At 37.7% G+C, this 13,352-nt stretch overlaps 1 protein-coding gene across 5 annotated transcripts in view; it reads left to right on the plus strand.

The window, feature by feature from the left end:
- The window catches only part of SNX27 (sorting nexin 27), a 79,713-nt gene that overhangs the window by 11,686 nt on the left and 54,675 nt on the right, over positions 1 to 13,352 (plus strand). The gene's annotated exons all lie outside the window — the stretch shown is intronic.

Genomic DNA, 13,352 nt, shown 5'->3' on the forward strand with positions numbered 1-13,352 from the left:
TCACTCAGAGTCCATGATTTATTTTAGGGTTCACTCTTGGTGTTGCGTATTCTATGGGTTTGGAAAAATTTGTAAGGACGTGTCTGCCATTATTGCATACAGAGTACTTTTACTACCCTAAAAATCCCCTGTGCTCTGCTTATTCATTCCTTTCTCCCCCTAAGTACTGGCAACTAATCTTTTTACTGTCTCCATAGTTTTGCCTTTCCCAGGTTATCATATAGATGGAATCATATACTATGTATCCTTTTCAGACTGTCTTTTACTCAGTAATACACATTTAAGTGTCCTTCATGTCTTTTCATGGCTTGATAACTCATTTCTTTCTAGTGCTGAATAATATTCCTTTGTCTAGTTCTACCACAGTTTGGGCTTCCGAGATAGTATAGTTTCCATATATATATCCCCACTCCTCCCAAACAGTTTCTCCTTATGAACATCTTATGTTAGTATGATTATTTGTTAATTGTTTTAACATTTATTAAAATAAGTCAATGTTGATACATTATTACTAACTGAAGCTCATAGTTTATTCTGATTTCCTTAGTTTTTACCTGTTGTCTTTCTGTTTCCGAATCCCATCCAGGACACCACATTGCATTTAGTTGTCATGTCTCCTTAGGCTTATCTTAGCTGTGACGGTTTCTTAGTTTTTCCTTGATTTTGATGACCTTGACATTTTTGAGGAGTACTGGTCAAGTATAGTACACCTGACTATTAGAATTTATCTGAGTTTTTTTCATGATTAGATTGGAATTTTGGGAAGACGGTCACAGAAGTAAAGTGCCGTTTTCATCAGTTCATATCAAGGGTGTATTTTATCATCATGCTTTGTGACTATTTATATTGACCTTGATCATCTGGCTAAAATAGTATTTGCCAGGTTTCCCTACTATATCCTCCTCTCCCCCCTTTTCATACTGTAGACTTTGGATAGGAGTCACTATATATGCAGCCCATACTTGGGCTCTTCCCCTTTAGTATGTAATAACTATATAATGTATTTGGAATTCTACACAGAAGTAGAATGTCTCTTCTTTGTGTATTTATTCTATCATTTATTTGTATCAGTATGGGATAATGAATTATTTATTTTATACTTCTTGTTATGTAAGGGGCTTCCCTGGTGGCTCAGACAGTAAGAATCTACCTGCAGTCCTGGAGACCTGGGTTTGATTCCTGGGTTGGGTAGGGAATGACTACCTGCTTCAGTATTCTTGCCTAAACAAGGCCATGCAGTTGCAAAGAGTTGGACACCACTGAGTGACTAACGTTTTGGCTTTTTGCTTAGGTTATAAAATCCGATACCGCCACTGTATTTTGTTGCTCCAGAATTGGCCACTGCTAGCTTTTTCATTTGGCTTGTGTGCTCTTCTGCCAGCCTCTCATCAGTGTGTGTTTTTTTGTTTTGTTTTTGAGCACTTTCTTCCTTTCTGGTACTACAGAATGCTCTAGGCTCATCTTGGGTATTTCCTGCTCCAGTCCTAGAATCAGTCATTTCTCCAAGAGGCACTGGTTCTTTTTATTGAAGCATATGACTAGAAACCAAGGTCTGGGCATTAGGTATGGTTCTTGGTACAACGGTGTACCTTCTTTTAGACCCTCTCAGCTGACAGAGCAAAGAAATATATGTGTTTATAAACCCCTGTGTATATTCATGAGTTGAGTTCAGTTACTAAGTCATGTCCAACTCTTTGCAACCGCATGGACTGCAGCACGCCAGGCTTCCCTGTCCATTACCAACTCCCAGAGCTTGCTCAAACTCATGTCCATCAAGTCAGTGATGCCATCCAACCATCTCATCCTCTGTCGCCCCCTTCTCCTCTTGCCTTCAGTCTTTCTCAGCATCAGGGTCTTTGCCAATGAGTCAGTTCTTCGCATCAGGTGGCCAGAGTATTGGAGTTTCAGCTTTAGCATCAGTCCTTGCAATGAGGATTCAGGACTGATTTCCTTTAGGATTGACTGATTTGATCTCCTTGCAGTCCAAGGGAATCTCAAGAGTCTTCTCCAACACCACAGTTGAAAAACATCAATTCTTTGGTGCTCAGCTTTCTTTGTAGTCCACCTCTCACATCCATACATGACTATTGGAAAAACCATAGCTTTGACTAAATGGACCTTTGTCAGCAAAGTAATGTCTCTTTTTAATATGCTATCTAGGTTTGTTGTAGTTTTCCTTCCAAGGAACAAAGCATCTTTGAATTTCATGGCTGCAGTCACCATTTGCAGTGATATTGGAGCCCCCAAAATAGTGTGTCACTGTTTCTGTGGTTTCTCCATCTATTTGCCATGAAGTGATGTGACTGGATGCCATGATCTTAGTTTTTTGAATGTTGAGTTTTAAGCCAACTTTTTCACTCACCCCTACATATCTATCTATGAGCTTCTCTAGTGGCTCAGAGGGTAAAGCGTCTGCCTGCAGTGCAGGTAGACCTGGGTTTGATCCCTGGGTCAGGAAGACCTTCTGGAGAAGGAAATGGCAACCCACTCCAGTACCTTTGCCCAGAAAATCCTATGGATGGAGAAGCCTGGTAGGCTACATACAGTCCACAGGGTCACAAAGAGTCGGACGCGACTGAGCAATTTCACTTTTATGTCTACATATCTATAAATATTTCTATATGTAACCATCTGTATCTGTAGAAACTTAAACATGAGTTCTTTCTGATGTCTCTGGCTTTTCTTCATTACTATATGGATGTTTTGTCCCCTTCCCCTTGCTGATCTGTTCATTTTCACTCTGACATTGAGGAACTTGACTCCCTGCATCCACCCTTTATTTACTTAATTGTTCAGTTCCAGTATACATATGTAGCAGTACCAGAATTGTTAACCAGTACCCTGTGAGAAACAACTTTATTGACTAGAATACAGTACTTTCATGCAATCCCTTTGGCCTTGAATTCATTTCCAGATACTTAGATCTGTATCTCCCTGCCCACTCCTTCTCCCTGCCCCAACCCTGTTCAGTGAGACTTTTTGAAATAGATTTGAAATACAGTTAGACTCTCTTGTCACAACTGGAATTCTCTGGACTTACTGACTTAAGAAAAAGTTGCAAATGTTAAGGTTTCAGTTCAGTCGCTCAGTCGTGTCCGACTCTTTGTGACCCCATGGACTGCAGTGTGCCAGGCCTCCCTGTCCATCTCCAATTCCTGGAGTTTACTCAAACTCATGTCCATTGAATTGGTGATGCCATCCAACCATCTCATCCTCTGTCATTCTCATCTCCTCTTGCCTTCAGTCTTTGCCAGCATCAGGGTCTTTTCCAATGAGTCAGTTCTTTGCTTCGGTGGCCAAAGGATTGGAGTTTCAGCTTCAGCATCAGTCCTACCAATGAATATTCAGAACTGATTTCCTTTAGGATGGACTGGTTGAATCTCCTTGCTCCCAAGGGACTCTCAAGACTCTTCTCCAACACCACAGTTGAAAAGCATCAATCCTTCAGCGCTCAGCTTTCTTTATAGTCCAACTCTCACATACATACATGACTATTGGAAAAACCATAGCTTTGACTAGATGGACCTTTGTTGGCAAAGTAATGTCTCTACTTTTTAATATAGTATCTAGGTTGGTCATAGTTTTTCCTCCAAGGAGCAAGTGTCTTTTAGTTTCATGGCTGCAGTCACCATCTGTAGTGATTTTGGAGCCTGACAAAATAGTCTGTCACTGTTTCCACAGTTTCCCCATCTATTTGCCATGAAGTGATGTGACTGGATGCCATGATCTTAGTTTTCTGAATGTTGAGTTTTAAGCCAACTTTTCACTCTCCTCTTTCACTTTCATCAAGAGGCTCTTTAGTTCTTCTTTGCTTTCTGCCATAAGGGTGGTGTCATCTGCATATCTGAGTTATTGATATTTCTCCCGGCAATCTTGATTTCAGCTTATGCTTCATCTCATGATGTATTCTGCATATAAGTTAAATAAGCAGGGTGACAATATACAGCCTTGATGTACTCCTTTTGCAATTTGGAACTAGTCTGTTGTTCCAGTTCTAACTGTTGCTTCTTGACACGCATACATATTTCTCAAGAGGCAGGTCATATGGCCTGGAATTCTCATCTCTTGAAGAATTTTCCACAGTTTGTTGTGATCCACACAGTCAAAGGCTTTGGCATAGTCAATAAAGCAGAAATATATATCTGTTTTTCTGGAACTCTCTGGTTTTTCAACGATCCAGTGGGTGTTGGCAATTTATTCTCTGGTTCCTTTGCCTCTTCTAAATCCAGCTTGAACATCTGGAAGTTCACGGTTCACGTACTGTTGAAGCCTGGCTTGGAGAATTTTGAGCATTACTTTGCTAGCATGTGAGATGAGTGCAATTGTGTGGTAGTTTGAGCATTCTTTGGCATTGCCTTTCTTTGGGATTGGAATAAAAACTGACCTTTTCCAGTCCTGTGGCCACTGCTGAGTTTTCCAAATTTGCTGACATATTCAGTGCAGCACTTTCACAGCATCATCTTTTAGGATTTGAAATAGCTCAACTGGAATTCCATCACCTCCACTAGCTTTGTTCGTAGTGATGTTTCCTAAGACCATTTGACTTCACATTCCAGGATGTCTGGCTCTAGGTGAGTGATCACACCATCGTGGTTATCTGCATCATGAAGATCTTTTTTGTATAGTTCTTCTGTGTATTCTTGCCACCTCTTCTTGGTATCTTCTGCTTCTGTTAGGTCCATACCATTTCTGTCCTTTATTGTGCCCATCTTTGCATGAAAAGTTCCCTTGGTACCTCTGATTTTCTTGAAGAGATCTCTAGTCTTTCCCATTCTATTGTTTTCCTCTATTTCTTTGCACTGATCACTGAGGAAGGCTTTCTTGTCTCTGCCTGGTATTGTTTGGAACTCTGCATTCAAATGGGTGTATCTTTCCTTTTCTCTTTTGGCTTTTGCTTCTCTTCTTTTTACAGCTATTTGTAAGGCCTCTTCAGACAACCATTTTGCCTTTTTGCATTTCATTTTCTTGGGGATGGTCTTGATCCCTGTCTCCTGTAAAGTGTCACGAACCTCCATTCATAGTTCTTCAGGCACTTTGTCTGTCAGATCTAATCCCTTGAATCTTTTTGTCACTTCCACTGTATAATCGTAAGGGATTTGATTTAGATCATACCTGATTAGTCTGGTGGTTTTCCCCACTTCCTTCAATTTAAATCTGAATTTGGCAATAAGCAGTTCATGAACTGAGCCGCAGTCAGCTCCTGGTCTTGTTTTTGCTGACTGTATAGAGTTTCTCCATCTTTGGCTGCAAAGAATATAATCGGTCTGATTTCTGTGTTGACCATTTGGTGATGTCTATGTGTAGAGTCTTCTGTTGTGTTGTTGGAAGAAGGTGTTTGCTATGACCAGTGTGTTCTCCTGGCAAAACTCTATTAGCTTTTGCCCTGTTTCATTCTGTACTCCAAGGCCAGATTTGCCTGTTACTCCAGGTATTTCTTGACTTCCTACTTTTGCATTCCAGTCCCCTATAATGAAAAGGACATCTTTTTTGGGTGTTAGTTCATAGAACTGTTCAGCTTCAGCTTCTTCAGCATTACTGGTTGGGGCACAGACTTGGATTACTGTGATGTTGAATGGTTTGCCTTGGAAACGAACAGAGATTATTCAGTCGTTTTTGAGATTGCATCCAAGTACTGCATTTTGGACTCTTGTTGACCATGATGGCTACTCCGTTTCTTCTAAGGATTTTTGCCTAGTAGTAGATATGGTAGTAGTAGTAGTAGATATAATGGTCATTTGAGTTAAATTCACCCATTCCAGTCCATTTTAGTTCGCTGATTCCTAAAATGTTGATGTTCACTCTTGCCGTCTCCTGTTTGACTACTACTAATTTACCTTGATTCATGGACCTAACATTCCAGGTTCCTATGCAGTATTGTTCTTTACAGCATTAGACTACTTCCATCACCAGTCACATCCACAACTGGGTGTTGTTTTTGCTTTGGCTCTGTCTCTTCATTCTTTCTGGAGTTATTTCTCCACTGATCTCCAGTAGCATGTTGGGCACCTACCGACCTGGGGAGTTCATCTTTCAATGTCCTATCTTTTTGCCTTTTCATACTCTTCATGGGGTTCACAAGGCAAGAATACTGAAGTGGTTTGCCATTCCCTTCTCCAGCAGGCCACGTTTTGTCAGAACTCTTCACCATGACCTGTCTGTCTTGGGTGGCCTTACATGGCACGGCTCATAGTTTATTGAGTTAGACAAGGCTGTGGTCCTTGTGATCAGATTGGTTAGTTTTCTGTGACTGTGGCTATCAGTCTGTCTGCCCTCTGATGGAGAAGGATAAGAGGCTTATGGAAGCTTCCTGATGGAGAGACTGAGGGGGAAACTGGGTCTTGTTCTGATGGGCGGGGCCATGGTCAGTAAATCTTTAATCCGATTTTCTGTTGAAGGTTTAAGGTTTACACTTTGTGTTTTAAAGTTCTGTAGGTTTTGACAAGTGCATCCTGTCATGTATGCAGTGTTACAGTCTCATACAGAGCAGTTTCACTGCACTAAGAATCCCCCCTGCTTCACTTATTCATCCCTCCACTCCGTCCAAAGCCCTGGCAGCCTACTGATATTTGCCTTTTCTGGAATGTCATGTAATTAATTGGAATCATACAATGCTGTTTCAGATTGGCTTCTTTTCCTTGGCAATGTGCATTTAAAATTCCCTCATGTCTTTTCATGGCTTGAGAGCTTATTTCTTTTTATAGCTGAATAATATTCCATTGTCTAGATGTACCATTTTTGTCTATCCATTCACTTATAAAAGACATCTTGATTGCTTTCAGGTTTTGGCAATTATGAATAAAACTGCCGTAAACATTTATGTGCTGGTTTTTGTGTGACTGTAAGTTGTAAACTCTATTGAGTTAATACCTAAGAGTGTGATTGTTGGATATTATTGGTGAGACTATGTTTAGCTTTTAAAGAAACTGTCAAACTGTCTTCCAGAGTGGCTATACCATTGAATGAGTTGCTGTTGCTTCACATTTTAACCATCATTTGATATTATCATTTTTAAAAAACCCATTCAAATAGGTGTTTAATGTTATTTGCAGTTCTCTCATGATGAATGATGTTGAGTAACTGTTAATATGCTTATTTGCCATCTGTATATGTTTTTTCAGAGGTGTCTGTTCAGACATTTTGTCTGTTTTTAGCTTGTTATTTTACTGTTGAGTTTTAAGTTTTAAGGTTCTTTTATATTTTGAATACAAGTCTTTTATCAGATATGTTTTCCAAATATTTTCTCCTAGTCTGTGGCTTGTTTTTCATTCTCTTAATAGTATCTTGCAGAGTAGACATTTTTAATTTTAATAAAATTCATCTTAGTTTTTTTTCATGGATCACGTTTTTGTTGTTTAAAATGTCATTGTCATATCCATCACTTAGATTTTCTCCCATGTTGTCTTTTAGAAGTTGCATTTTTGTTATCCATTTCTTAGCATTGACTCAAACATATGTCTAGATTATCTTGTTCATATTTAAAATTTTAAATGATTGCTTTATAGTCAAATTGTTTTACCATAATTGTCTTGACCATTCATTTTCCCCTATTGTTGACTTTTTATAAGAACAGAAATTGGAAACAACCTAAATAATGATGAGCATACTTGCACTTTGCTTTTTCCGTGTTCAGAATTGTTCCGTTTCTTCCCACAAATAGTTGAGAATGGTCTACATGTTACTATAAAGTTCTTGTCTTCATGGAACTCATATTTTGGCAATTTCCTTAGGATAAATCCTCAGGCCACTTGGGGTTGAAAGAACATGAACGTTTTTATGACTTTAGATGCGTATTACCAGTGAAATTGCTTTCCAAGAGGATTTTACCTATTTATATAGTCATCATCTCATTTTCCGTGTGTTAACATTAATCGTAATTGAGATAATAGTTTTGCACCTTTAAAATTGTTAACCAGATTTACTGTTTTTTAAAAAAAAGTGCAAACATTTTAGAAACCTTTGATCATTTACTTTCTTTAGTTGTATTTCTCTTTTCCTATCAGTAGATTAGGTGTTCTAAAATGTTACTTCTGCAACAGAATTCCAAAAAGTTCTTGATATTTAGTAATCTGGAATTATACAGTGGTGTGGACATGTTCAAGCTTGAGTTCCTTTGGCTATTTTCATTGCTTGTGCATGCCTGAGTCCCTTATCTCCAGAGTGTAAGGGCAGAGTACAGTATCATTCCTGAGACAATTAGTCAATAAAAATATTCTCTGACTTGATTGTTTGCCTAAGTAAGGTAGCAAAGAGGCACAGTTGGATGAAAAGAAGTCAACCTAAACCAGCCAATTTAACTGCAGAATTTAAAAGGACATGTCTTTACATTTCAGTAGAGTGGTTTCTTTTTATAGTCTAGTGTCTAGGATAACTACCCAACTGGGCAGTCACAGCCAGTGAAAAGTCAAAGGAAAGGTCTTTCTTTTAAAGTGTCAGGGGACTGTTTTTCTCCAACTTGTAAGGTGTTCACCCAGTTTCCAAGAAGATATATTACAGAGAAAATAGTTTGTTTAAAAAGCTTTGTATAATTGAAAAGATGGAAAAACTTTGTTAAGTTTAAAAAATTACCTGTAGTTCCATAATTACCCTAACTCAGTTATTTTCATATTTTACATATCGTGCCTATTTTTGGCACAAAAATATCTTATGTGCTCATAATCACAATGGATATTTTTATATTTTAAATGGAAAAACCTCCAAAATACAGTCTTTTGTTTTTGCATATTGCATACTGTACAGACTTTTCCCAGTTTGCATATAGTCTTCCTGAATATTTTTCAAAAGTTGTAAGTCCATTTGCTTGATGTACTTCAGTGTCATTAAAAGTTTTTCTAATGTTAGCTATTTGGTTAAACAAATTCTTTTTCAAATACTCTATGGGAAGAAAATGCTTTATAGTTTTGAATGCTTAAAAATTTAACAAGGGGATTCTAGGACTCCTAAAAAGATCGATTATATTTAGAATGTAATAGTATTAATCAAGTGTTGAGTGAGTTTGAAGTTTGTTTCTCACATTATGGTTTTAATAAACTTGAGAGAGATGCTGTTGCTCTCTGGCTTAACTTTATAATCATCCATTGCTGAGGTTCTTAGCTACACTGCGCTCAAAATAACATGCGTGTTCTGTTGTTTATAGGAGGTTAAGACAATGCCAGATCAGTAGTAGGGATAAAACTAGTTCTGGTGTAATTTTGTCTTTATTATTTCTGTGGACTAGGCTTGTAAGACATGAAAGTATTGAAGGCTTAGTTTATTTTCCACAAAGATATGGGAGGTGAAGGAAAAAGTATGTGTTTTATCCATTAAACAATTTTGTATTGCAGATATGTGTATGGATTCATCTACTAGGATCTTCATAACATTATTCAATAACAGCAAAAAAAAAAAAAAAAATTGAAGTAACCTAAAAGTTGAATAGAGGCTCTTTCACTCTGATGACTACTATTTCACATTTATAAATGAGGATATTATATAATTTTAAAGTCAGCTTTATTGAGGTTTAACTTATATACACACTTAGTTTACATGCACACATTTTGACAATTTTAGATTTGAGAAAAGTATAGATTTACCACACCAGTCAAGATACAGAACACATCTGTTACTTTAGAAAGCTTCCTTGTGTGTGTTGTTCCCTACCATCTGATTATTATCACTTTAGGATAGTTTTGTCTGTTTTGGAGCTTCAAATAAATGGAATCAAATCAAAAAGATTCTTTTCTGTCTTCTTTGCTCAGTGTGTTTTTGGGTTTCATCCATATTGTGGACATCAGTAGTTTGGTCCTTTTCATTGCTGAATAATACTCCATTTCATGAATATGCCACAGATTTTCTGTTTACCTCTTGACATTTGGTTGTTTTCAGTTTTGGACCATGATCAATAAAGCTTCAGTGAACATTTGATTCTAACTGTCTGTATGGACATGTTTTCATTTCTTTTGGGTAGATACCTATGAGTGGAAATACTAGGTCATATAGTAAATGTATGTTTAACATGATGAGAAACTGCCAGAGACTCCCCTGGTGGTCCAGTGGCTAAGACTCCAAGCTCCCAGGGCTGGAGGCCTGGGTTCAGTCCCTGGTGGGGGAACCGGATTCCACACGGCACAACTAAGTTTGCATGCTGCAAATAAAGATCCCAGGTACTACACCTAAGACCTGGAGCCGCAAAATAAATACAAATAAGTATTAAAGAAACTGCCAGATTGTTTTGGTTTTATGCTCCCATCAGCAATGTAGGAGAATTCTGATTCTTCCATATCCTTGGCAAAACTTCTTTTTTAATTTAACTGTTCTGTGAACATGTAGCCATTATGCTTTAACCTCTAGAATTGGAGTGTGTCCTACTGCTTGCAGTTATAGGAATTTATTGTCTGTTTTTTACAGGCTTCAGACTAACTACACTGTAACTGCTTTCCTGCATGTCACAGGGGGTCAAGGTGATATTGTGCTTGCCACACGGAAGGGCTCTTTCCTGTGCCACATGTAGTGATTGACTTTGTCATATCTCCATCCATACCTACTTTCATGATATATAGGTTCCTTCATAAACTGTATACAAATCCTGACTATTTAGAGCATTTTTTTTTCCTTGCTTTTTGGGAGTATTTATATTAGTTTTGCAGTTTCCCCAGCTGGCTAAATTTGAGAAGTGAAAGTATTAGTTGCTCATTCATGTCTGACTCTTTGTGACCCCATGGACTGTAGTCCACCAGGCTCCTCTGTCCATGGAATTCTGTAGGCAAGAATACTGCAGTGGGTTGCTATTCCCTTCTCTGGTGGATCTTGCAGACCCAGGGATTGAACCCAGGTCTCCTGCATTGCAGGCAGATTCTTTACTATCTGAACCACCAGGGAAGGCTTGAAGTCACTCTTATTAGCTAGTTAAAGGCCTCTTGATAGGGCCAAATTTTGGTCTTATGTAAAAATTGAGGGACATTTTATTAAAATTATCAAAGTGTATCTTTAAAATGTTGAAGGCACAAATTAATTGGATATCATCTAATTGCCTAAAGGAAAAAAAAATTGGCCTTAGTTGTGGATTTTTTGGAGGCTTGGAAAGAAGCCTTTTTCCCCTCCACAATGTATTACGAAAAATTTCAAAAATACAGAAAACGTGAAGAATTGCACACGAATACCTGTTTTACCTACCATCTGGATTCTGTAATTAACATTTCGCTGTGTTTGTTTAATCATGTATCTGTTGAAAAATTTTGATGATGTGTTTAAGCCTTTCTTTGTGGAAGAAGCATTGATGGGTAGAACCTACTGGATGGTTAGTTGCTTTTGTGTGGTGTAGGATTTAATGGTTCTCTGATGTGGTAGTTCGTTTTTGAAGTTGATTATCTTGTGATTCCTATTATTATCACTGGCTGAGGGTTCAATCATTTATTTTCAAATGAATGGCAACTAGATTATGTTACATAGACAAAAGCAAGGGAAATTGTTCGTAGAAAAGGTTTGTATCATCAGGAGCCCCAAATACTACCAACCTGCTTGTCCAGCTGATATAATTAATATTGAAATATTAAATTATTATTAAACTTGAAAACTGAATGAGTGGAGGTGTGTATTGAAAGCAGTAGTTCTTAACCTTTCTGAGATTACATACTCCTTTTTGAAGTGGATGAAATCTGTTAGCCCTCTTCCCTGAAAAAAAAAAAAAAATGCATATATGTAGCCAAATACAATTTTGCATACAATTTCTGTAGGGGTTCACTGATTTTCCTCCGCCGCCACCACAAGCCTATCAACAGAGTTCCCCAGATTAGGAATCCTTTAAAGGGGAAGAATTAGGGAGCTGAAAAATAAGAGTGGAGCATTGCTTCTTAACTTTTTTCACAAGCGCTCATCTCATAAAGTTGATTGTATTCACATAAAAATCACATTTTTAGTATATAAGGTGTTTTCTTCAGTCTCTGAAGTGTTAGTTTTTCACTTTTTTTTTTTTTTTTTAAAAACTTAAGGATATTTGTAAGTTAAGCTGATTCTTAGGGCTAGATCAAATTTTCTATGTTGATTTTTTAACTTTTACTTTTTCAATTTTATTTCTTCTACCATCAAAACATTTTCCCAGAACTGCTAATTAGATCAAAGATTTAGATGAAATCCTTTACCAGTCCCCAAATTTAGTTGTCCATTTCTTCTTTAACCAAAATCTGTTCATAACACATAGCTACATAGTACTTCTTTCCTTAATACACCTTCTAATGTGAGTGTTCAGGCATTGATCTTAGCAAGTTACATGTTACATTACGTGTAATGTTATGTTACATTAATCTTCACAGTGATCTGTTAGGGACTTACTGTCTCCATTTTATAGATGTGGAAAGCAATGGTAAGAAAGATTAAATGACTTGATTAAGATCAATTCTGGCAGGGCCAGGGTTTAAGCCCATGTAGGTCTCGCTCCAAAGCCCATTTTCTATTTTATCATCCTGCTTTGTGGTCAAAGAACTGACTGCTTCTTCTGGTCACTGGTCTGACCTGATCTGAACTTTAAAAGCTGAAATTTCCATCGGGGGCTGATTTTCTTCTATAGCTAGCCAGTTGTAAAATTGCCATATTTATGTGTGTGTGTGTGTGTATGTGTGTAAGTTAGATTTTAGGTTGTGAAACGTCAAGAGTGCTGAATTTACTGGCTAGATTGTTAGATCTGAAATAAGGAAGGAGGCTTGGCTGGATGATCTCCTGCCTGTTCTGTTTATATAAATGAATATTTCAGATACCATATGCTGACAGACAATTCTAGTGATTGAAAAGTTGGTGGAAGGCTTGTTACTAAACTTAGCATCATTTTCAAGAAGGAAAAACCCTAATGGTTTGGAACAGGACTGAAAAAGTTTAAAGGGTAAATAAGCTTTTGTCAAATTGACTAAAGGCCAGGTGTGTATTTCCTCACCCTCTTGGGATAGCCATGGAGGGAACCTCCAGGTCAGCTAGCTGCCTAGTGGTTTTTGCTGAGATAGCAGGCTGGGTCAGCATTCTGGGAACGTAGCTCAGTTTGCTGAGTGAGTTTTGTGAGACTCAGCATCTTTCTTGACAAAATTATTGTTCTTCCAAACCTTGTACTTTTCCTAGTTTTAGCCTTTATATACACAGTGGAACAGGAAGGAGAATGCGTAGGCTGATTTACTATGTAACCTTAACTGTACATTTTTTAGTTTGAACTGATTACACAGGGCTGAGACAGCACAGAACAGAAAAAAAGTAGATAGACTCCTAAAAGAGACTAATTGAAGTGATTGGGAGAGAACAAAGGATGTTGGGTTAGATAATAAAATTTTAGAGATGTTATCTCCTTGCTTTTCTTAAAACTGAGTGATAGAAGAAACTAGTGTGTATGAAGATATGAT

Source organism: Bos grunniens, chromosome 3, assembly GCF_055505025.1.
Source record: "Bos grunniens cultivar Pamir isolate PY7600 chromosome 3, Bosgru_T2T1.0, whole genome shotgun sequence".
Classification (NCBI taxonomy): domain Eukaryota; kingdom Metazoa; phylum Chordata; class Mammalia; order Artiodactyla; family Bovidae; genus Bos; species Bos grunniens.